At 44.2% G+C, this 22,466-nt stretch overlaps 1 protein-coding gene and 1 pseudogene across 1 annotated transcript in view; one reads left to right on the top strand and one right to left on the bottom strand.

Annotated features, from left to right (window-relative positions):
* The window catches only part of LOC140724182 (NACHT, LRR and PYD domains-containing protein 3-like), a 431,143-nt gene that overhangs the window by 385,760 nt on the left and 22,917 nt on the right, over nt 1-22,466 (bottom strand). The gene's annotated exons all lie outside the window — the stretch shown is intronic.
* LOC140724184 (N-acetyllactosaminide beta-1,3-N-acetylglucosaminyltransferase 3 pseudogene) lies at nt 12,649-14,137 on the top strand (annotated as a pseudogene).

The raw sequence follows: 22,466 nt of genomic DNA, 5'->3' as shown, positions 1-22,466 counted from the left end.
GAAGGGATCGTATGAGGAAAGCTCAGTATGGCCAAGTGCAATAGGGACTGATGTGAGAGGCGAGGGGGGTAATTGATTGAAAGTATTATATATGAACGCATGAAGTATAAGAAATAAAGTGGATGAGCTTGAAGCTCAGTTGGAAGTTGGTAAGTATGATGTTGTAGGAATAACAGACATAGCTGCAAAATGACCAGCGCTGGGAAATGAATATTCAAGGTTATATGCCCTATCGAAAGGGCAGACAGGTGGGTGGAGGGGCTTTGCTGCTGTGGAATGAAATTCAGTCCCTTGAGAGGGGTGACATAGAATCAAGAGATGTAGCGTCAGTATGGATAGAACTGCGGAATTGTAAGGACAAAAAGACCCTAATGGGAGTTATCTACAGGTCCCCAAATAGTAACCTAGATATAGGGTGCAAGTTGAAGCAAGAGTTAAAATTAGCATGTTGCAAAGGTAATACTACGGTTGTAATGGGGGATTTGAATATAAAGGTAGATTGGAAAAATCAGGTTGGTACTGGACCCCAAGAAAGGGAGTGCCTCCGAGATGGATTCTTAGAACAGCTTGTACTGCAGCCTACTAGGGAGAAGGCAATTCTGGATCTAGTATTGTGTAATGAACTGGATTTGATAAGGGAACTCGAGGTAAAGGAACCATTAGGAGGTAGTGACCATAATATGATAAGTTTTAATCTACAATTTGAGAGGGAGAACTGAAAATCGGAAGTGTCAGTATTGCAATTGAACAAAGGGGACTATGGAACCATGAGGGAGTCGCTAGCCAAAGTTGACTGGAAGGATACCCTCGCAGAGATGAAAGTGGATCAACAACGGCAGGTATTTCTGGGAATAGTAAAGAAGGTGCAGGATCATTTCATTCCAAAGAGGAAGAAAGATTTTCAGGGGAGTAGGGACGACAGTGGCTGACAAGGGAAGTCAAGGACAGTATAAAAATAAAGGAGAAGAAGTATAACATAGCAAGGATGAGCGGGAAGACAGAGGATTGGGGAACTTTTAAAGAGCAACCGAAGATTACTAAAACGGCAATAGGGGGAGAAAAGATGAGTTACGAAGGTAAGCTAGCCAAGAATATAAATGAGGATAGTAAAAGCTTCTTTAGTTGTGTGAAGAGGAAAAAAAAACATATTTAAGAACAAACTTGGGCCCTTCAAGGCAGAAACGGGTGAATTTATTATGGGGAACAAGGAAATGGCAGACGAGTTGAGCAGGTGCTTTGGATCTGTCTTCACTAGGGAGGACATAGACAATCTCCCAAATGTAATAGTGGCCAGAGGACCTAGGGTAACGGAGGAACTGAAGATAATTCACATTCGGCAGAAAATGGTGATGGTAGACTGATAGGATTGAAGGCTGATAAATTTCCAGGGCCTGATTGTCTGCATCCCAGGGTAGTTACGGAGGTGGCACTAGAAATCGTGAACGCAATGGTAATCATTTTCCAATGCTCTGTAGATTCAGGATCAGTTCCTGAGGATTGGAGGATTGCTAATATTATCCCACTTTTTAAGAAAGGAGGGAGAAAACAGGGAATTATAGACCAGTTAGCCCGACATCAGTGGTGGCGAAGATGCTGGAGTCAATCATAAAAGATGAAATAACGGTACATTCGTATAGAAGTAACAGGATTGGTCCGAGTCAGCATGGATTTACGAAGGGGAAATCATGATTGACTAATCTTCTGGAATTTTTTGAGAATGTAACTATTAAAATGGACAAGAGAGAGCCAGTGGATGTAGTGTAGCTGGACTTTCAGAAAGCCTTTAATAAGGTCCAACATAGGAGATTAGTGGGTAAATTTAGAGCACATGGTATTGGGGGTAGGGTACTGACATAAATAGAAAATTGGTTGGCAGACAGGCAACAAAAAGTAGGGATTAACGGGTCCTTTTCAGAAATGAAGGGATTAAAAGTAGCATTAGCAAATTTGCAGATGACACAAAGCTGGGTGGCAATGTCAGATATGAGGAGGATGTTAGGATAATTGGGCAGATGCATGGCAGATGCAGTTTAATGTGGATAAATGTGAGATTATCCACTTTGGCGGCAAGAACAGGAAGTCAGATAACTGTATGAATGCTGTCAAGTTAGGAAATGGGGAAGTACAACGGGATCTAGGTGTCCTTGCTCATCAGTCACTGAAAGTAAACATGCAGGTACAGCAGGCAGTGAAGAAAGCAAATGGCATGTTGGCCTTCTTAACAAAGGGAGCTGAGTATAGGAGTAAAGAGGTCCTTCTGCAGTTGTACAGGGCCCTCGTGAGACCACACCTAGAGTATTGTGTTCAGCTTTGGTCTCCAAATTTGAGGAAGGACATTCTTGCTACTGAAGGAGTGCAGCATAAGTTCAATAGGTCGATTCCCGGGTTGGGAGGGACTGTCATATGTTGAAAGATTGCAACGACTGGGCTTGTATACACTGGAATTTAGAAGGACGAGAGGGGATCTGATTGAAACATATAAGATTATTAAGGGTTTGGACACGCTAGAGGCAAGAAACATGTTACCGATGTTGGGGGAGCCCAGAACCAGAGGCCACAGTTTAAGAATAAGGGGTAGACCATTTATAACAGAGTTGAGGAAAAACTTCTTCATCCAGAGAGTTGTGCATCTATGGAATGCTCTGCCTCAGAAGGCAGTGGAGGCCAATTCTCTGGATGCTTTCAAGAAAGAGTTAGATAGAGCTCTTAAAGATAGCGGAGTCAAGGAATATGGGTGAAAGCAGGAACAGGTTAATGATTGTGGATGATCAGCCACGATCATATTGAATGGCAGTGCTGGCTCGAAGGGCCGAACGGCCTACTCCTGCACCTATTGTCTATTGTCTATAAAACTGCACCGTTAAGCACCAGCAAACATTCCACTCTCAAAATCACTAAGATTACATTTCATCTCCATGGTGATGTTTGTTGGAGACAGAACGTACCCTTTACTAAGGAACAGGATAGGGAGAGAACCGCTAATAAATCTGTAGGTTTAGTTAATGATTATTACCAGGAGCTGACTGAATATTAATCAGTGCGTGTTCATTACCGAGAGAACCCGTAGCACAGCCTCACTGGGACAGAGTGGTAACGGAACCTAGAGCCGCGGTACAAGGTAAGACGCTCTATATCCTGAAATATAAACATCATAAGGACAGTTAGTCTCTTTTATGAACACTTGAATGAGATCGATAACGTTTTGTGTTGATCGATATTAGAACTGTAGAGAATCGCTTTTGAAAGAATTAATAACTCTCTTCATCTAGTTGAATGCATCGACTTCCTGTGCATGTCCCGGGGGGAACCGGTGCAGTTGACAAGTGTTATTGGAATCGCCGCACTTTCAACCCGGCTCCGAATCATCAGCAAAGGCTTGGGAGGTGCGAGCTTCCCGCATCTCGGAACTGTCTCCGGGCTACTGCTCGCAGTAAAAGGAAGCCGATCCGTCCACACTCGGGGCTTTACCGATCCCCGACAGAGGGAACTGAGGATTCGTTTTCTTATTTCCTCACTGGCGGGATCGACACTATCTGTCCATCCTAGACGGCATTTCGGTTGGTGGTCAAAAGCATGGAACCACCCACACTGGAGATTACAGCCGGGGCGGGGGGTGGTCGTGGGGGGAGGCGGTGTAAGGAGTTGATGGTTCCATTATATAGTCGGTTGGTGAGAACTGTTGTGGATCACCGCCTGCAGTGTTGTTTCCCTTTTGTCAGATAAGAGTGGGTAGGTGGGAAACCAAAAGAAGGTTCAGCAGACAGATATCTGCCCCCATGAGTTTTTCTCTGATTTCGATCCGTCAGAGTCTCGTTAGTGTGGCCGTTCACCTGTGGCCTCTCCTTTAGCTAAGCCGTTCTTCCGTGGTGAGCCCGCCAATCCCAGGCAAGGGAAAGGACGCACGCGAGCCCCAGCGGCTGTCGCTATTAAACGCTGTCACGGGATTCCTAGCGTTTCTCCTGGTGCGTCTAAAGGGGTTGATCCCCAGACCCTCTTTTATCCTTACTCACGGGGTCTCAGATGTCAATCAGGTTGGGATGATGCAATCCCTCAACCAGACCACTCTGGTCGTCCCCTGAGAGCTTCAATGAATAGTACAGTACTCAATACACAATTCCGTCTCCAAGAGACAATGGCCGTTATCCGTGGCTTTGTCTCGCTGAGGCCAGGACACATTCCAAAACCTTGTGGATTCTCTCTCATTTCCTGGGTCCCCAGACCCGAATTAATAGCGATCATGCGATTCTCAAATAGGAGGGGGCGACTTTGTACCCTTCGGCCCCTCAGAGTTGTGGCACATTCGTAACAGTGTAGATCCCGCCAGCGAAGGAATAAACAAAGCGAATCCTCGGTTCCTTCGGTCAGCGATCAGTAAAGCCCCGGGTGTGGAGAGGCCGGCCTCCTGCTGGAAACAGTATCCCGCGGACAGTTCCGAACATCTGGAAGCTAGCTCCTTCCTAGCCTTTGCTGTTCATTCGCAACTGCATTGAAAGTGCGACGTTTCCATTAACACTTCCAACTACACCAGGTTCCCGCAGGGCATTCACAGGAAGTTGATCTAATTAGTCGAAGGGAATTATTATTTCTTTCAAAAGCGATTCACCTACAGTTCTATTGTTGAATACACCAATACGTTCTCAGTCTCACTTAAGTGTTCACAGAAGTGGCTAACTGCCTTTATGATGTTTATATTTCAGTATATACTGCTTCTTACCGTGTACCGCGGCTCCAGGTTCAGTTACCACCCTGTCCCAGTGAGGCTGTGTTACGGGTTCTGTAAGTAATGAACACACCCTGGTTAATGTTCAGTCAGCTCCTGGTGATAATCATTAACTATACTCAGAGCTTTATCAGCGGGTCTCTCCGACTCCTAGTCCTTGGAACAGGGTACGTTCGGTCTCTCAGAAACACCAGCATGGGGATGAAATGTGCTCTCAGTGACTTAGGACGTGGAATGTTTGTTAATGCTAGACGGCGCAGTTTATAATATCGCGGAAACTGCTGATTTCCTGGGATTGTCACCTTCAACAGTCTCAGTTTGCGGAGAACAGCACAGAAAAAAAGTAAGGCTGCGGCAGTTCCGTGAGCAAAGACTCCTTATGAATGAGAGAGATGGAAGGGAAAAGGCCAGACTCATTCAATATGTCAGGAAGACGACAGTAGCTCAAATAACCACGCTGCAACAATAGCGTGCAGAGAGGCATCACTGAACGTGTAACATGTCGAAGACTGAACTGGGCGGGTTACAGCTGTAGAAGACCACGGACATACACTCAGCGGCCACACTATTAGGTACAGGAGGTGACAGTGAGATGTACTTCAGAAAGTTTTATTTTAGATAGTCTTAAGATACACTCTATCTTTGCGCAAGGTAGCACAAAAAACATACAGCGAGAAACAAATAAACAAGTGCCGAGCTCTTGATTCTGTTTCCAGTGAATCTGAGCACTGAATTCTCTGGGTCCAAACAGTGAGTGAGTACATCCTGCGGAACGTTCAGTTGAGATCACGCTCAGCAACCCGGACCTCACACTAATCAGGATGTAACTCCACACCCCGCTCCCCAGTGCTTGAACTGAAGGACACGAAACCTCAGTCAGGCAAATGGTTGTATTGTGTTGTTCGGTACCGGCTTACGATTGTACTTATAGTGCACCGTGACAAAGATTACATACAGAATCTCTTTCCAATTCAGTCTGCTCCAGGGATCCTGTTTCCTTTCGGTTGGTCTGATCGAATTAATTTATTGCTTAGTTCTGGATCAATTTATTCTCCGACTGAAAAATCCAGTGACAGCTGAGGGCAAAGTTCAATATGGGTTTATTGGAGAGACACACCAGCAGGACGGACTCTATCAACTCTGGTTGGGAATACTTTTCCTTGTGAACAGTGGACAGTCGCTTTCGCCAGATGTGACTGTACCCCATCTGCTGCAGCTGCACTGATATCAAAGTCGGACCGTTTATAAAGCAATCTTCAATATTTGTCCATAATGGGGCCACTATAATAATGGGCAAGGCAGCAACGGTCTGGAGATAACCACGCCCTAAAGAGTACAGCAAGATAAGAATATATTTCCACATTCAGATCAGTGTTCACTTACTGGAAATAAATAAAATTATTAATCAGATGAAAATATGACGCATGGGTCTGTTTACTTTCCTCCCGCTGGTGTGCTTCCCCGACCTCACATTTACAGATACCGGAGATGTTTCTCCTTACTGTGTGATGAATATTCTGTCTCCTGAATATTGAGGACAGTCATTCCCATGACACACTAGACCCACAGAGAGAGAGAAATCATCTCAACTGTCTTCAACTGGCGGTGCCTGGTTTCAGATCCTCACACAACAGGAACTATTTTGTCCACGTCCCTGTCAATCTCCGCGGCATACTTTATGTCCCATCGAAGTTCCCACTCAATATACCAAATTACCGCGGATACAATCAAGTATATTGTTGTTTAAAAAAACTGTAATGCATACAAGCCCCTATTTTATGTCACACCACAAGTCAAGATCACAACAGATTCCTCATACAAAAACTCGCAGGGGCAAATATCTGTCTGGTAAACCTTCTTTTGATTTCCCACCTACCCACTCACATCTGACAGAAGGGAAACGACACTGCAGACGGTGATCCACAACAGGTCTCACCAACCGACTATATAATGGAACCATCAACTCCTTACACCGCCTCCCCCCACGACCACCCCCCGCCCCGGCTGTAATCTCCAATGTGGGTGGTTCCATGCTTTTGAGCACCAACAGAAATGCCGTCTAGGATGGACAGATAGTGTCAATCCCGCCAGTGAAGGAATAAACAAAGCGAATCTTCAGTTCCCTCGGTCAGGGATCGGTCGAGCCCGAGTGTGGACGGATCGGTCTTCTGTTACTGCGAGCAGTAGCCTGGGGACAGTTCCGAGATGCGGGAAGCTCGCACCTCCCGAGCCTTTGCTGATGATTCGGAGCTGGGCTGAAATTGCGGCGATTCCAATATCACTGTCAACTGCCCCGTCATCCCCCGGGACATGCACAGGAAGTCGATGCATTCAATTAGATGAAGGGAATTATTAAGTCATTTAAACGCGATTCGCTACAGTTCTAATGTCGATCAACACAATACGTTATCAATCCCATTCGTGTTCATAAAAGTGTCTAAATATCTCTATGATGTTTATATTTCAGTATATAGAGCTTCTTACCTTGTACCGCGGTTCCAGGTTCTGTTACCACCCTGTCCCAGTGAGGCTGTGTTACGGGTTCTGTAAGTAATGATCACACCCTGGTTAATGTTCAGTCAGCTCCTGGTGATAATCATTAACTGAACCCACAGCTTTATCAGCGGGTCTCTCCCTATCCTGTTCTTTAGTAAAGTGTACGTTCTGTCTCCAGCAAACATCACAATGGAGATGAAATGTGATCTGGATGACTTTTAGGGTGGAATGTTTGTTGCCTCAGACGGTTCAGTTTGGATATCGCAGGAACTGCTGAAATCCAGGGATTTTCCCGTTCAGCAGTCTCAGTTTTGCGGAGAATGGTGCTGGGAAATAAATCAGGTTGCGGCAATTCTGAGAGCAAAAACGTCTTAGTAATGAGAGAGATCGGTGGAGAAAGGCGGGATTGATTCAATCTGCCAGGAAGACGACAGCAACTCAAATAATCACGTTACTACTGCACTGTGCAGAGAGGCATCGCTGGACGAGAAACATGTCGAACATTGAACTGAACGGGCTACGGCAGTAGAAGATCACGGACATAGAGTCAGTGGCCGTATTACTAGGTACCGGAGGAGCACAATACAGTGCACACAGACATTTGTTATCAACAGCCAATGAGATTTAAATCAGCAAGTTTTATTTTAAATGTAACACTTACCCAAAAGGCTGGTATATGTCTAGGGGAAAAGGAGATCCAGCCACTCACCAACCCACTTCCCGTACACGCAGGTGCTGTGAGAATCGCGTTTATGCATCGCGCCCGCCAACAGTATCAAACCCACAACAAATACCGGTAAGAAATACACTTTAAACAGTTTACTAAAATTAAAAGAATATTAGGCAATAATATATATATATATATACAAGAAAAAAAAACAAATGGCGCCAACTTATCAAAGTTCAGTCAGTTAGTGCACTCGTTGGAGCTCAACCAGCGAACCATTCGACCCCTCGTCGCTTTCCTCCGACTTCCACGTCTTCCACCTCGGACTCCCCGCTGGTCTTCCGAGCGCACGTCCACCTTCCTCGGTGTCTCCCTTCTGACTCCCTTCACACCCCAAGCCAGCACAACCCCTCCCCCAAGTTCCCAGCCTCACAAAACACAATAACATTCCCCATTGATTGACAAATGAATACAATTACCATATCAGCCATTCTAAAGAGAAACAACGGCGAGAGAAACATTTAACAGACAAAGAAGCATCCCTACTCGTAACAAACCAAAGAAGCCCTTTTTAGTAACATACACAGGATATTGTACATAAATATCACTGACAGATGCTTGCTGTCTTTGAAGAAAAATCAGGCGGATCCGCAAAGCCACACAATTTTAAAGACAGTGATGAAATGATCGAAACACTAGAATTCCTGCCATCACAAGTGGGCGTATTAACTCATCGTAACGTTGCCCACCCAGTACCGTTTCTGTGTTTACTCTGTGCTGAGCTCCTGCCGTCACAAGGGGGCGTATTAACTCATCGTAACGTTGCCCACCCAGTACAGTCTCTGTGCTTACTCTGTGCTGAGCTCCTGATTCTGTTACCAGCGAATCCGAGCACCGGAATTCCGTGGGACCAAACAGTAAGTGAACACAATCAGAGTAATTTTCAGTTGACAACACACACATAAGCCTGCACTCACGCTCACCAGCACGTAACTCCAGACCCTGCTCCACAGCGCAGGAACTAAACGACACAAAAACTCCTTCGAGCCAATGGTTCTGATGTGCTGTTCGATCCAGGCTTAGTATTGTACCTCAGTAGACGGTGACAAAGATTACATACTGTATCTCACGACAAATCGATCTGCTCCAGGGAGCAACCGCGACCCGCATCCTGCTTCAGATCGGGTGGTGTCATCGCATGAAATTATTCTTTACTTTGGGACCAATTTACTGTCAGACTATAAACTTCAGTGACAGCTGAGGGCAGAAATCGCTGTGGGCTTATAAGAAAGACACAGCAGCAGGACGGACCATGTGAACTCTGGTGAAAAGTTATGATTTTGGAACAATCTTTTCTTTTGAACACCGGATTTCACCAGATTTAACTGTGCCCCGGCAACCTGGAGCAGCACTGATCTCAGAGACAACTTCATACTGCAGTCTTAAATATTTGTCCACAATTGGGCCATTACAATGAAAGACAACAACTATATGGTGTATATAATTATCTAGATAGACAGGGTTTGATTAGGAACAGTCAACATTGGTTTGTGCGTAGAAGGTCATGATTGACAGATCTTACTGAATTTTTGAAGAGATTACGAGGAAAGCTGACGAGGGTAAAGCAGTGGATGTTGTCTATATGGAGGTCAGTAAGGCCTTTGACAAGGTTCCTCACGGATGGTTAGTTAGGAAGTTTCAATCGTTAGGTATTAGTATTGAAGTAGTAAAATGGATTCAACAGGGGCATTGAATAACATGGAATAACTGTTCGTCAGGTTGGAGGCCGGTGACAAGTGGTGTGCCTAAGGGATTTGTACTGGGTCCAGTGTTGTTTGTCATATACATTAATGATCTGGATGATGGGGTGGTAAATTGGATTAGTAAGTATGGTGATGATACTAAGATAGGTGGCGTTGTGGATAATGAAGTAGGTTTTCAAAGCTTACAGAGAGGTTTAGGCCAGTTAGAAGAGTGGACTGACAGATGGCAAATGGAGTTTAATGCTGATGAGTGTGAGGTGCTATATTTTGGTAGGACTATTCAAAATAGGACATCATGTTAAATGGTAGGGCATTGAGGAATGCAGTAGAACAGAGTGATCTGGGAATAATGGTACATAGTTCCCTGGAGGTGGAATCTCGTGGATAGGGTGGTGAAGAAAGCTTTTGGTATGCTGGCTTTTATAAATAAGAGCATTGAGTATACGAGTTGGGGTGTAATGTTAAAATTGTACAAGGCATTGCTGAGGCCAAATTTGGAGTATTGTGTACATTTCTGGTCACCGAATTATAGGAAAGAGGTCAACAAAATAGAGTACAGAGAAGATTTACTAGAATGCTACCTGGGTTTCAGCACCTAACTTGCAGAGAAAGGTTGAACAAGTTAGATCTTTATTCCTTGGAGCATAGAAGGTTGAGGGGGGACTTGATAGAGGTATTTAAAATTATGAAGGGGATGGATAGATTTGACGTGGATAGGCTTTTTTTCCATTGAGAGTAGGGGAGATTCAAACAAGAGGACATGAGTTGAGAGTTAGGGGGTAAAAGCTTAGGGGTAACACGAGGGGGAACTTCTTTACTCGGAGAGTAGTAGCTGTGTGGAACAAGGTTCCAGTAGAAGTGGTAGAGGTAGGTTCGATATTGTCATTAAAAGAAATTGGATAGGTATGTGGACAGGAAAGTAATGGAGGGTTATGGGCTGAGAGCAGGTCGGTGGGATTAGGTGTGAGTAAGCATTCGACACGGACTAGAAGGGCTGAGATGGCCTGTTTCCGTGCTGTAATTGTTATATGGTTATATGTGAGATGATGGACATTCAAATGAAATAGAACTGTTATAGGAAGGACGCTGTCAAGTTGGAGAGGGTGCAGAAGGAATTTACGAGGATGCTTTTTGGACTAGAGGGCCTGGGTTAAAGTGAGGCTGGCCATGCTGGACCTTTATGCCTTGGAGAATGAGAGGTGACCTCAGAAGTTTAAAATCATAAGGGGTATTGATAAGGTGGATTGTCATTATTGGAGAGTTGGAGAGTCCAAAATGAGAGGTCACAGATAAAAGAGAGGAGGGAAAAAAATTAAAAGAGACCATGGGGATAACCTCTGTACACGGAGGACAGTGAGTACCCGGAAGAACCTACCAGAGGAAGTGGTTGAAGTGGGTTCAACTGCAACATTTAACCGGCATTTGGACGGGTACATGGAAGGGAGAGGCTTGGAGAGTTATGGGCCAAACTAGACAACTGGGACTAGCAGGGAGGATGCTGTGGTTGGTATGGACCAGTTGAGCCGAAGGGCCTGTTTAGATCGCATTACTCTAGGATTCCATAATTCTAAAGTGACACAAGTTGCATCCCAGTGCAAATAGTTTTACTTGTACACATCGTTCTGCTATCAGTCACTGGCGTCTTTTCAGGGCTCCTGGCATCCAAGGTTTTACTCATACACATTGTGGATCATGCTAACTATCTGCCCTGTTCTGCTATCAGTTATCTGTGCTTTCTCTGGGCTCCTGGAGTCCAAGGTTCACTGCTCTTCATGAAGCGTAACTTCCTGCCATAGGTGATGCTGGTGCCGTTTTCCTTCAATAGATACGGGCCTGCGATGGCTTCGCTGTCTTGTCACAATTGCTAACGACTGAATGTCTGGGTGGAATCAGCCTTGCCTTTGGGACTAGTTATGCTTTAGTTGCAGTCTTCCATAAAGTGGCTTGACCAATGGATGGCAGCGTGGGTGGGCCACTGCTAATTTAACTTTGAATACAATTATCTGGTTAAAATAGAAGCAGGAAGCCAAAGTCCTTGAGTATACTTCTCTTTGTTTCTCCTATTGTAGGCATATATAGACCAGGTTGAAATGCCGTGAAAATCAGATACTTTCAGCAGCTGTACTAACACGTTACTTTCCCTGCACTGCCGTATATTCAGTTACTAATCAATGGTCAATAATAGATTCCATAGTATCAATAACCTGTGAACTCAAACTGAATGTTGAGCGAGCTGAGGCCATCCTCTTTAGAGCAAAGTGGGAGGAAATGTGATTTGATAGAGGCGTATAAGCTGATAAGAGGCATAGATAGCGTGGACAGCCAGCAACATTTTCCCAGGTCAGAAATGACTAATATGATTGGGGCATAATGTTAAGGTGATTAGAGAAAGTTTTAGGGGATTGTCAGAAGTAGTATTTTTTTAAAAAGAAAATGGTGGGTGTATAGAATGCACAGCCTGGGTCGTGATAAGGGTAGATGCATCAGTGAGATTTAAGAGGCTTTTAGATAGACACATGGATGAAAGAAGAATGGAGAGCTATTTGAGAGAGTAGGGATAAATTGATCTTGGAGCAGATTAAAAGTTTGGTGCAACATCATGGGCCAAAATGCCTGCATTGTGCTATATTGCTCTATGTCTGGCTCAGCTCAGTTTAAGCCCCGAGAGGAGTGATGAGAGCTGTGAAGAGAGGTGGAATAAAGCCTTTGGAATCATATATATTTAATGTCCAGAAAGAAACTATGCGATTTTCAGTTTAATGACAAAGATGGTATCCTATAGGTAGATTTGTTTTTCTGCTGGGATGGAATGCTTCAGGTCAATTAAACTTTCAACAGTGTGTAGGGCCCTGCCTATTTCTTACCTCACCACCATTTTGAGGTCAATATTACAAAGCATTAGTGAACCTAATTACAGCTTAAACTTCTCATTCTTCACAAGCATCATGTAAATGTAAAGTTTTCTTTGAATTAATCCATATTTTTCTCTACTTCAGGTGAAAGATGAGAAGACATCGGCGATTCTATGAGAACGTAGTGTTGACTGTTTTGATTACTCTGGGATTGTTCTTCATGTTCTGGGATAATGACAAACGTCGAGAGACTGATGATGTTGCAGAAACTGTTCATCGCAAAGATTTGCCCAAGGTTGTTACTGCTGATGCAACTGAATCAGTGCTCAAGCCAAAGTGCCACGCGAACAGGACATTGCTGTACCTGTCCTCATTTCATCAAGAGAAAGAGCACATAAAAAACTTCTTGATGTATAAACACTGTCGAGAATTTGACATGATTCAAAATGTCCCAGACAAATGCGGTGGTCGAGAAGGATCTCAGAATGTCTTCCTGCTCCTGGTGATCAAATCTGACCCTTTCAACCAGGATCGGCGGGAAATGGTAAGGAAGACCTGGGGCAAAGAACGCGAATTCAATGGGGTCCTAATTAAGAGAGTCTTTATCTCTGGTGTCTCTCCTGACGAAAAAGAAAGAAGGAAATTGAATCAGCTGTTAGCAATGGAAAACAGAGAACACAGAGATGTCCTACAGTGGGATTTCTTGGATACCTTTTTCAACCTCACCCTCAAACAATACAAGTTGCTGCAGTGGGTCAGTGCATTTTGCCCCAGTGCTAAATTCATCTTCAATGGAGATGATGATGTTTTTGCCAACACAGATAACATGGTTGATTACTTGCTAGGCATGAAGGTTCACCAACACCTGTTTGTGGGCCATCTCATTTATGGGGTTGGGCCCATTCGCCAGACGTGGAGCAAGTATTATGTGCCAGAAATAGTGACCACTATCAAGTCGTACCCACCATATGTTGGTGGAGGGGGCATACTTATGTCTGTGTATACAGCTCATATCATTTACCACATAGCCCAAGACCTTGAACTATTCCCCATTGATGATGTATTTTTGGGGATGTGTCTGGCCAAGGCTGGACTAGCCCCACACTCCCATAGCGGATTCAGGACAGCTGGAGTCAGGGTTCCTTCAACCCAAGATGACTCTTTCAATCCTTGCTATTACCGTGAGTTGCTGCTAGTGCACCGTTTTCGGCCTTTCGAACTGCTACTGATGTGGGATGCGGTGCATGATGCCAATCTGAAATGTGCTCATGCTGCCCAGAAGTCTGCATCCACGAAAAGGACCGCATGAGTCATGAGAGAATGTAGCAACTGTTGGAATGCAAGGCAGTTTTTAAACATGTGTTAATCAGTTGTTTATGCAATGTAAGAAGCTCAATTCCTAAATTATATTGGAGGATACATTAATTCATAGGGTTAGTGTCTTTCTACATTCTACAAATGTTTGTAAAGCTGTCAGGTGTCATCACTCAGCCTAATTCTTACTGCACCCATAATGACATTACAATATTGTCAGGAGCACCACAATTTAAGTCAATTGTAAAGTTATTCCAAGTGAGCAGTCCTTGTTGCATTGCGTGCAGATAGGTACAGCATGTTCACTTGGGGCATTTGTATAATAAGCCACCAATAAATTTTTTTGTTACAGTTATATCTGTGTATTTTCTTCTTGCCGTTTCTTACATGTCCCTTGCAAAATATGAAAGAGATAAATGTGTTTCTTGGACTGGAACTGTGAGGACAACAAAGAATATAGATCTAAAATTGTCTCAGGGTTGGAGGAATAGAGAAACTTATGGTCATCACTTCTGTAGTCAAATGTCAGCCTGCATTGTGTCTGTGTAACTACATATCAAATAAAAACACACACGCAGGAGATGGCTTTAACTGGAGTATTCACATTGCAGAGAGGGAAAGAGATCAATGAACATGTGGGGACAACAGATCAATATGCATACATAGATGGCTGTCCATATGTAGTGCGAAGGGGAGTGGCATTAGATTTGGCAGGTGTCTTGTCTAAGACAATGTACTCGGTTGCCAGTGTCATGTTGCTGGTATTGACACGGTCATCACTGAGAGGTAAGTCCGGTAGCTTTGACTAGTGGCCAACCTGGACATCGGAAATCTGGAGAGGAGGGGACTTCAACAAGTCTCTTTGTCCGAGGGGCAGCTCACGGCACTGCAATAGAGCAATCGGTGACCAATCAACTAGTGGCTAATCGGCATTTGGGATTGATTAGTAAGAGCAAATTAAAGGAAGGTTGGACAAACCCAGTGGCCTTCGTCTGAGTAGAAACATAGAAAACCTACAGCATAATATGGGCCCCTCGGCCCACAGAGCTGTGCCGAACATGTCCCTACCTTAGACCTACCTAGGCTTTACCCATAGCCCTCTTTTCCTAAGCTCCATGTAACCAGCCAGGAGTCTCTTAACAGACCGTATCGTTTCAGCCTCCACCACCGCCGCCGGCAGCCCATTCCACGCACTCACCTCTCTCTGTGTAAAAAAAAAACGTATCCCTGACATCTGCTCTGTACTTACTTCCAAGCACCTTAAACTATGCCCTCTCATGCTAGCTATTTCAGCCCTGGGGAAAGCCTCTGACTGTCCACACGATCAATGCCTCTCATTATCTTGTACACCTCTATCAGGCGACCTCTCATCCTCCATCGCTCCAAGGAGCAGAAGGCCGAGGTCACTCAACCTATTTTCATAAGGCATGCTCCCCAATTCAGACAACATCCTTGTAAATCTCCTCTGCACCCTTTCTATGGTTTCCATGTCCTTCCTGTAGTGAGGCAATTATAACTGAGCACAGTACTCCAAGTGGGATCCGACCCGGGTCCTATATAGCTGCAAAATTGCCTCTCAGCTCTTAAACTCAATCCCACAATTGGTGAAGGCCAATGCACTATATGCCATCTTAACCACAGAGTCAACCTGTGTAGCAGATTTGTGTGTTCTGGGGACTCGGACCCCAAGATCCCTCTGATCCTCCGCACTGTCAAAAGTTTTGCCTTTAATGCCATATTCTGCCAACAATGTGTAGGGACTGCGGTCTGCAGTCAGGTACTCAGGATCACTCAGCATAATGTTGCACGAACATTATTAGCAAAACACTCCGACACAAGACGGGTTTCATTTTGTTACAGACAGGAATGCCAGTTTGGTACTACAAGTAAACTGCATTTCCACATTGGTGGAGAAGTGTGCTGACACACCTCACTATCTGTAAAAACTGTGACGAGATGCAAAGGTGTATTCAATATGGACTGTGCCTTTAAAAAGAGAGAGAGTTGGTGTACACCGATTCAGAGAGAGAGAGAGAGCACCGAGCAGCTCGTGAGTCGCCATGGTTACGGAAGGGCGTGGCTATATAATGGACAGCTGGCGTTCAGCATGTTTGGGATATATACACGGTCAGCTGGCTTTTCAGACAGACACAGAGACACACAGAAGGCACGAACAGAAATACAGAAGAAATAGACACTGGATGAGCTTTCAGTGCCCACGGAAGGATGGGTTTTGATCGCAGTGTGGGAAAGGGGTGACCGGTGGAATGTTATCGGTGTGTTTAACCTTTGATAGCTTTACTGCGTGAAGGCGGTACTCTTTTGTGTGATCACAAAACTTTAACACGACTTCAGAAGGCAACGGAAAGATCGACGACATCAGCTTACTTGGAAAACAAATCACCTCTCTCTCTCACTCTCCTCAATTCTACTCAACTTAATATCACAAACTGAACTGACGTCATTTCTATACCATCGTAAGACGGTATCATTGACCACCTAAGCTGAAGAAGTTTGGGGTTTTATATTTACACACTTATATTTGCATAAACTCTGCTAACCTGTTTGATTTATCAGGTTTTATATTACGAGATTACGTAGATACTACTGAACAGTGTTTTATTTGTAACAATACCAGACTCCAGGTGTGTTCCATTTATGCTGGTTCTTTTAACCCGTTACGGGGTACGTAACAAAACCGTTCCAACCCCTACATCACACCGCATTTCTGTAAACCCCTTCGACCCTAAAGCACTCGGCATCTCCGCAAAACCTCCATCATCCACCCTGGTGAATACAGACGACAGCCGACCCGAGAAAGATACCGTCGTGTCAAATTGCATGGCTCATTAAACATTGTTGGCCAAAAGAAACTACAGACTGATCAAGGACAGGGAAGCAGACAAACCAGTTCTCTCTGTTCTCCCCTATTTTGTGGGCTATGAACTGATTCTGGCACTGGAATAATTTAATCAGAGGAACTGAATGTGGACACAGGAAGCTTCTCCTGAGTCCATTCTCAAACAAATCGCCAATTGTTATGTGAAGGGGGTGGATTCTGAACTGATTCTTGACTCTGGGACAATCTAATCAAGGCAATAAACCTGAGACCATGCTCAGAAGAGTAGCCACTTGTTAAGACAAGTGTTTTGAACCCATTTTCCAGCTGGTCTAGATTCCGTTTCATGCTCCGGTACCCATCATCACTGTCGACTGCACCCGCAATGTTGCTGTCAGCGACAGTGTGTAAATCTACGTGGTTTTAGTAGAAATAATAAAAAATACTTGTTGGTAAATACAGATTCTCTGTATCTCATTGATCATTGTTACAAGGGATGATTCTTGTCACAGTGGCGCCCATCATTAACATTGTCCACTAACAGGACGTGCCCTCTACACAGTGTTACCATCGGGAAGGAGATACAGAAGCCTGAAAGCTCAGGCTCAGCGATTCAGGATCAGTGTTTCCCCGCTGCCACCTGTATCTCAGTTTTGTTTTCTCTATATTTATTTATCCTGTATTTCATTGTACTGCTACCGTAAAATTAACAATTTCACGACGTATGTCTGTGATATTAAATCTGTTCTGATTCTTTAAATGTACCTTTGAAACCTTTGATTCTGATGGAGATGTAGGGGGGATGTGTTAGATCGAACTTACATTAGTTGAAAGCCTATCAGAACCTTGTGTACTGTGCTGTAATATTCTATGTTCTGTGTTCGACCGAGCGTACCATATCTTGCTATAGTTAAGTAAATCGATTAATTATTTAAAGCTACAACGCCTAGCTCTTCCAGACTACTCTCAATGCGTCGGATAATAAAGTGCAGGAGAATTAAAAAAATATTAGGCCATAAATATCAGTGCCGACCGCTGGATGATCTCGATAGCTTTGCTTGGAAGGGACTCGCCCAGTATTATGTAATGATGAATTGTCCTTGTTGTTCAGACTACGCTGGTCATGGAGTATGAAGGGAAGTAACTGGACAAACAAGAACATTAGCGATAGTCAGAATGGGCCCGTGCGTAGTAGGTCATGTCTAACCAATCTCACAGAGCTTTAAGAGGTAGTTACCAGGAATGGTGTGGAAGGCAAGGCAGTGGATGCCGTCTAACAGGGACTTCAGCAAGGAATTTCTCAAGGTTCCGTATGGGAGGATGTTCGAGAAGGTTCAGTCGTTTGGCTTTTACGATGAGGTAGCAAATTGGATTCGCCATTGGATACGTTGGGGAAGCTAGAGTGTGGTAATGGATGGTTGTCTCTCTGACTGCGGACCTGTGATGAGTGGAGTGCCCCAGGGATCGTTCTAGTGCCCGTTGTTATTTGTAATCTATATCAACTATCTGGATGATAATGTCGTTAACAAGATCAGCAAATTTGCCGATGACAGCAACATTGCGGGTGTAGTCGACAGCGAGGAAGAGTACCGAAGCATGAAACGGAATCTGGACCAGCTGGAAAAATGGGTTGGAAAATGTCAGATCGCATTTAACACAGACAAGAGTTAGATCTTGCACTTTGGCGGACCAGACAGGGTTGGTCTGACACAATGAGAAATAGGGCACTGAGGAGTACGATAGAACAAACACATCTGGGAATGCAGGTCCATAATTCAATGAAAGTTACACCAGACTAAGACAGGGTCATAAAAAAAAAGATTTTCGCACATTGGCTTTCATAGACCAAAGTACTGAGTGCAGGAGTTGTGACATTACCTTGCTGTTGTTTAAGGCTTTATCGGGGCCTAATTTGGAATACTGTGTGCGCGAAAAATGAAAATAAAGTTAAAATAATGCAGAAAAAAAATTACACGGCTAGTGCCGTGACGGACTGAATGTTTTTAATTAAAAGGAAAGATTACATATGTCAGCATTTTATTCCCGAGCGGGTAGAAGACAGAGGGGAGATTTGATAGAGGTATACAACATTATGAGGCGTATAGAGAGTGTAAATGCAAGCGGGTTTTATCCACTGATGTTGGGCGAGTATACAACTGGAAATCATGGGTGAAGGGTGAAATGTGAAATGTTTAAGGGAAACATGAGTGAAAACCTCTTCACTCAGAGGGTGGTCAGAGTGTTGCCAACACAAATGATAATTGAGATTCCGATGTCAACGTTTAGGAGATGATTGGAGAAGTCCACGGATGAGAGGGATATGGATGGCCGCGGTCCGGGTGAGGTCGTTGGCAGTAGGCAGTTTAAACAATTCCTCCCGGATCTGACGGGCTGGAGACCCTGTTTCTGTGCAGTGGTTTCCTATGGCTGTCTGACTGTATGCCTGGGTTAGAACTTCAGTGTCTCACAGCACCGACCAATCTAGAAAGTCGTTGATACTGTTCGATCCCTCTGTCCTTGCACACATTGAAGCATGGAGACTGAGTTAATGGATGGTTACAGCATGAGGAGATGGAAGCTTTGGAAATTGTTTATTCTGTATTCTCCAACAGTCTGCGATGGTTTTCAAGGAAGACAAGTATGAGACCGGGTACTTGCTTTGCCTTCGCGGCGTTTTTAGTTTGTGTAGTTCTGTGTGTTTCATTTATTATTGATTTCAGATGGAGACACGGATTCCACACGGGCCTTGTGGATTCAGGGTTAAATAGATCGAAATATGAGCGTGTCTGCACTGGATGCGATAAAACCACGATTCAGAAGTAAATTGGCATTATGATAAAATGATGTGTACTTCAATTGGGAATTTGGAATTGGCATTTTGGAAGGCTGGTTATTTTAATGAGCAGCAAAAGCTGCTGCTGAACACTTCGAAATGCTGGTTTTAAGTTGTAGTGCTTTGAATTCAATGTAGCATTTGCCCTGTAATATGTAATTGACAGGTCAGTTTAGACAAGTGGCGGTGCAGTCAATCGCTCAGCGATTTGCTTATGCCGTCAGTCTTAATTCCATAAATTATACAGCTGCTGCTCTGTGTTCAGATTAAATCGACTATTTCCCTCAGCCCTATTTCAGCAGTTTAACTGCAAACTCGAAATAAAGTTATAAAGTGTACCGAAATTTCGACTCTGCATGCGGAACACGGCTGCCCGCTGTCTTCCATCCAGAATTCACTCTGTCTACGACATCATCTGCCTTCTGTTAGGAAGCCAATTCTGAATCAACGCAGCCAGGTTTCCCTCGATCCCATGCTTCCCGAATTTCTGAATGAGTCCACTTTGGGGAGCTGATCAAATACTTGACCGTAATTAATGCCCCCACATCGACAGTTCTGATTCTTCTATTTGTTTTATTTTCACTTTTTCAAATAATTCAATCTGACTCATAAAGGACAACATGCCATGGTGTCTGTCTTTAACACGACTACGTTTCTCTAAATACTCATAAATTCCATCTTCAATAATACCCTCCAGTAGTTTACACACTACTGATGTAAGATTCCCTGGTCAATAATTCCAAGAAGTAACCCTATTATTTTTCGTCAACAAATGAATAACATTTTCCACCCTCCAATTTTCTAGTTCTACTTCCATGGCCGGCGAAGACACAAATATCTTGCCCAAAAGCACAACAATATCTGAGCTCGCCTTCCAAAATTACCTGGAGTATATCCCTTCCGGTATCGGGGAATCATCTGTCACCTGGAGTATATCCCTTCCGGTATCTGGGAATCATCTATCACCTGGAGTATATCCCTTCCGGTATCGGGGAATCATCTATTACCTGGAGTATATCCCTTCCCGTATCGGGGAATGATCTATCACCTGGGGTATATCCCTTCCGGTATCGGGGAATCATCTATTACCTGGAGTATATCCCTTCCGGTATCGGGGAATCATCTATCACCTGGAGTATATCCCTTCCGGTATCGGGGAATCATCTATCATGTTTTCCAAGTTTCTATCGCATCCTCTTTTCAGCGTCGGCATGTTCGAGCATATCTGTCTTTTGACGCTGTGTTCACATTGATCAATGTATTCAGTGAGGAGCTTCAGCGCCTCCTTGGACTCCAGACACAAGTTTTCCTCTTTTACCTCTGATCTGCCTACACTCTATCAGGTCTCCTCCTGTTCTTCACTTATCTTAGTGCATCTTTACTCCGCTTCTAACTTTGAAGTCCATTGTTAAATTATGTTCTGTCTACATTGTGACTCGCCATAACCCTATCTGATCCTAAACCTTAACTATCTTCCTTTCTTCCTCTTGACGAGCTGTTCCATATTTCTTGTCAGCAAGGGTTACATTACGCTATCATCCTTTGCCTCAATGAGACAAGCCTATACTGAACCCATGTAAGTGTTTTGTGAATAATCTCCACATATCTGTTGTGCATTTCCTTCAGTACATTATTTCCTTATTTACCATTCCATGTTCTGGCCAGTTAGCACCACAGATCGCAGATCTCCAGTTCAATACATCTCATGCTCCCTGGTCATAACCCCGTGTACGATAAATGGAGGGGAGCTTTGCCCTGTCGTTCTAAAAATGTGACCTGTGGAGAGATCTGTCACCTGACCCGTCCCTTTTCTAATATTAGATCCGGTCTGGACTGTTCGCTAGATTGTCTTTCTTTTTATATTGACATGAATCCTTCCAGCACACAACTGAGAGATTATGCCAGACCGCAAGGGCAGGAATGGCTGCTGGACTTTCCCGGGTTCATATATTTCAAAATGGAATCCGATAACAGACAGTAAAGGGAGTCCCATTGAAAGACGGGGAGAGTATGATAGCACGCAGAATCCGAAAGGGAAGGAACCGTGGAGTGACTGTCTATTGATAGACTGGGAGTAGATCTCAGAGCAGAAAGGGAGCAATCACTAGTTTGTGAGCATTCTGTACAGACCACAGACTCGCACCGCATCACCAAAAATTAAATATATATAAATAAATAAAATAAAATATATATCTGTGTGTGTGTGTGTGTGTGTGTGTGAGTGTGTGTGTGTGTGTGTGTGTGTGTGTGTGTGTGTGTGTGTGTGTGTGTGTGTGGGGTGTGGTGTGTGTGTGTGTGTGTGTGTGTGTGTGTGTGTGTGTGTGTGTGTGTGTGTGGTGTGGTGTGTGTGTGTGTGTGTGTGTGTGTGTGTGGTGTGTGTGTATGTGGTGTGTGTACACACACACAGATACAGAAACAGCGCGGAGATGCGGAGATACGTTTTGGACAGGTGCCATATTAACAAGCTGTTGTCACAGGCAGCTTCAATAAAATTAATCGGCACTTCCTCGCGTTAAAGTGTTTAGATATGACTGAATTTCGCAGTTGCGTCCAGAAATGAGTCCTGGCACCATTATCGGGCAGGCGGAATGGAGAACAGGCCCTCCTGGATCCTGCACCAGAAAATGAGAAGGATCAGGTAATAGATCTCTTCGCGGGTCAACTATTCGAAATGTCCGATAACTACACCGGGATAGATGCAGACTGTATTTAATTGGTGCTATTGGGTAACAACTTGGAAGCCGAATTCGGGAGAGGGTTTGCTCCTTGAACTGCACAACAGATGATTCTTTGTCGACTTGCATTGGGGTTGAGTATAGACTTGTCTCATTGAGGCGAGGTAAGGACGGTAGTGTAAAGTAAACCTGGTTGACAACGATATTGAACACCTCGTCAAAAAGAAGAACGAAAGATATTTGAGGGTCAGGAAGAAACTATCAGGCAGGGCTATGGAATGTCACAATGTAGCCTGGACGAAAACGA

This window comes from Hemitrygon akajei, unplaced genomic scaffold (assembly GCF_048418815.1).
Source record: "Hemitrygon akajei unplaced genomic scaffold, sHemAka1.3 Scf000171, whole genome shotgun sequence".
Lineage (NCBI taxonomy): Eukaryota > Metazoa > Chordata > Chondrichthyes > Myliobatiformes > Dasyatidae > Hemitrygon > Hemitrygon akajei.
Note: the sequence above shows the minus strand (reverse complement) of the source record. Positions and strands in the feature narration are given on the sequence as shown.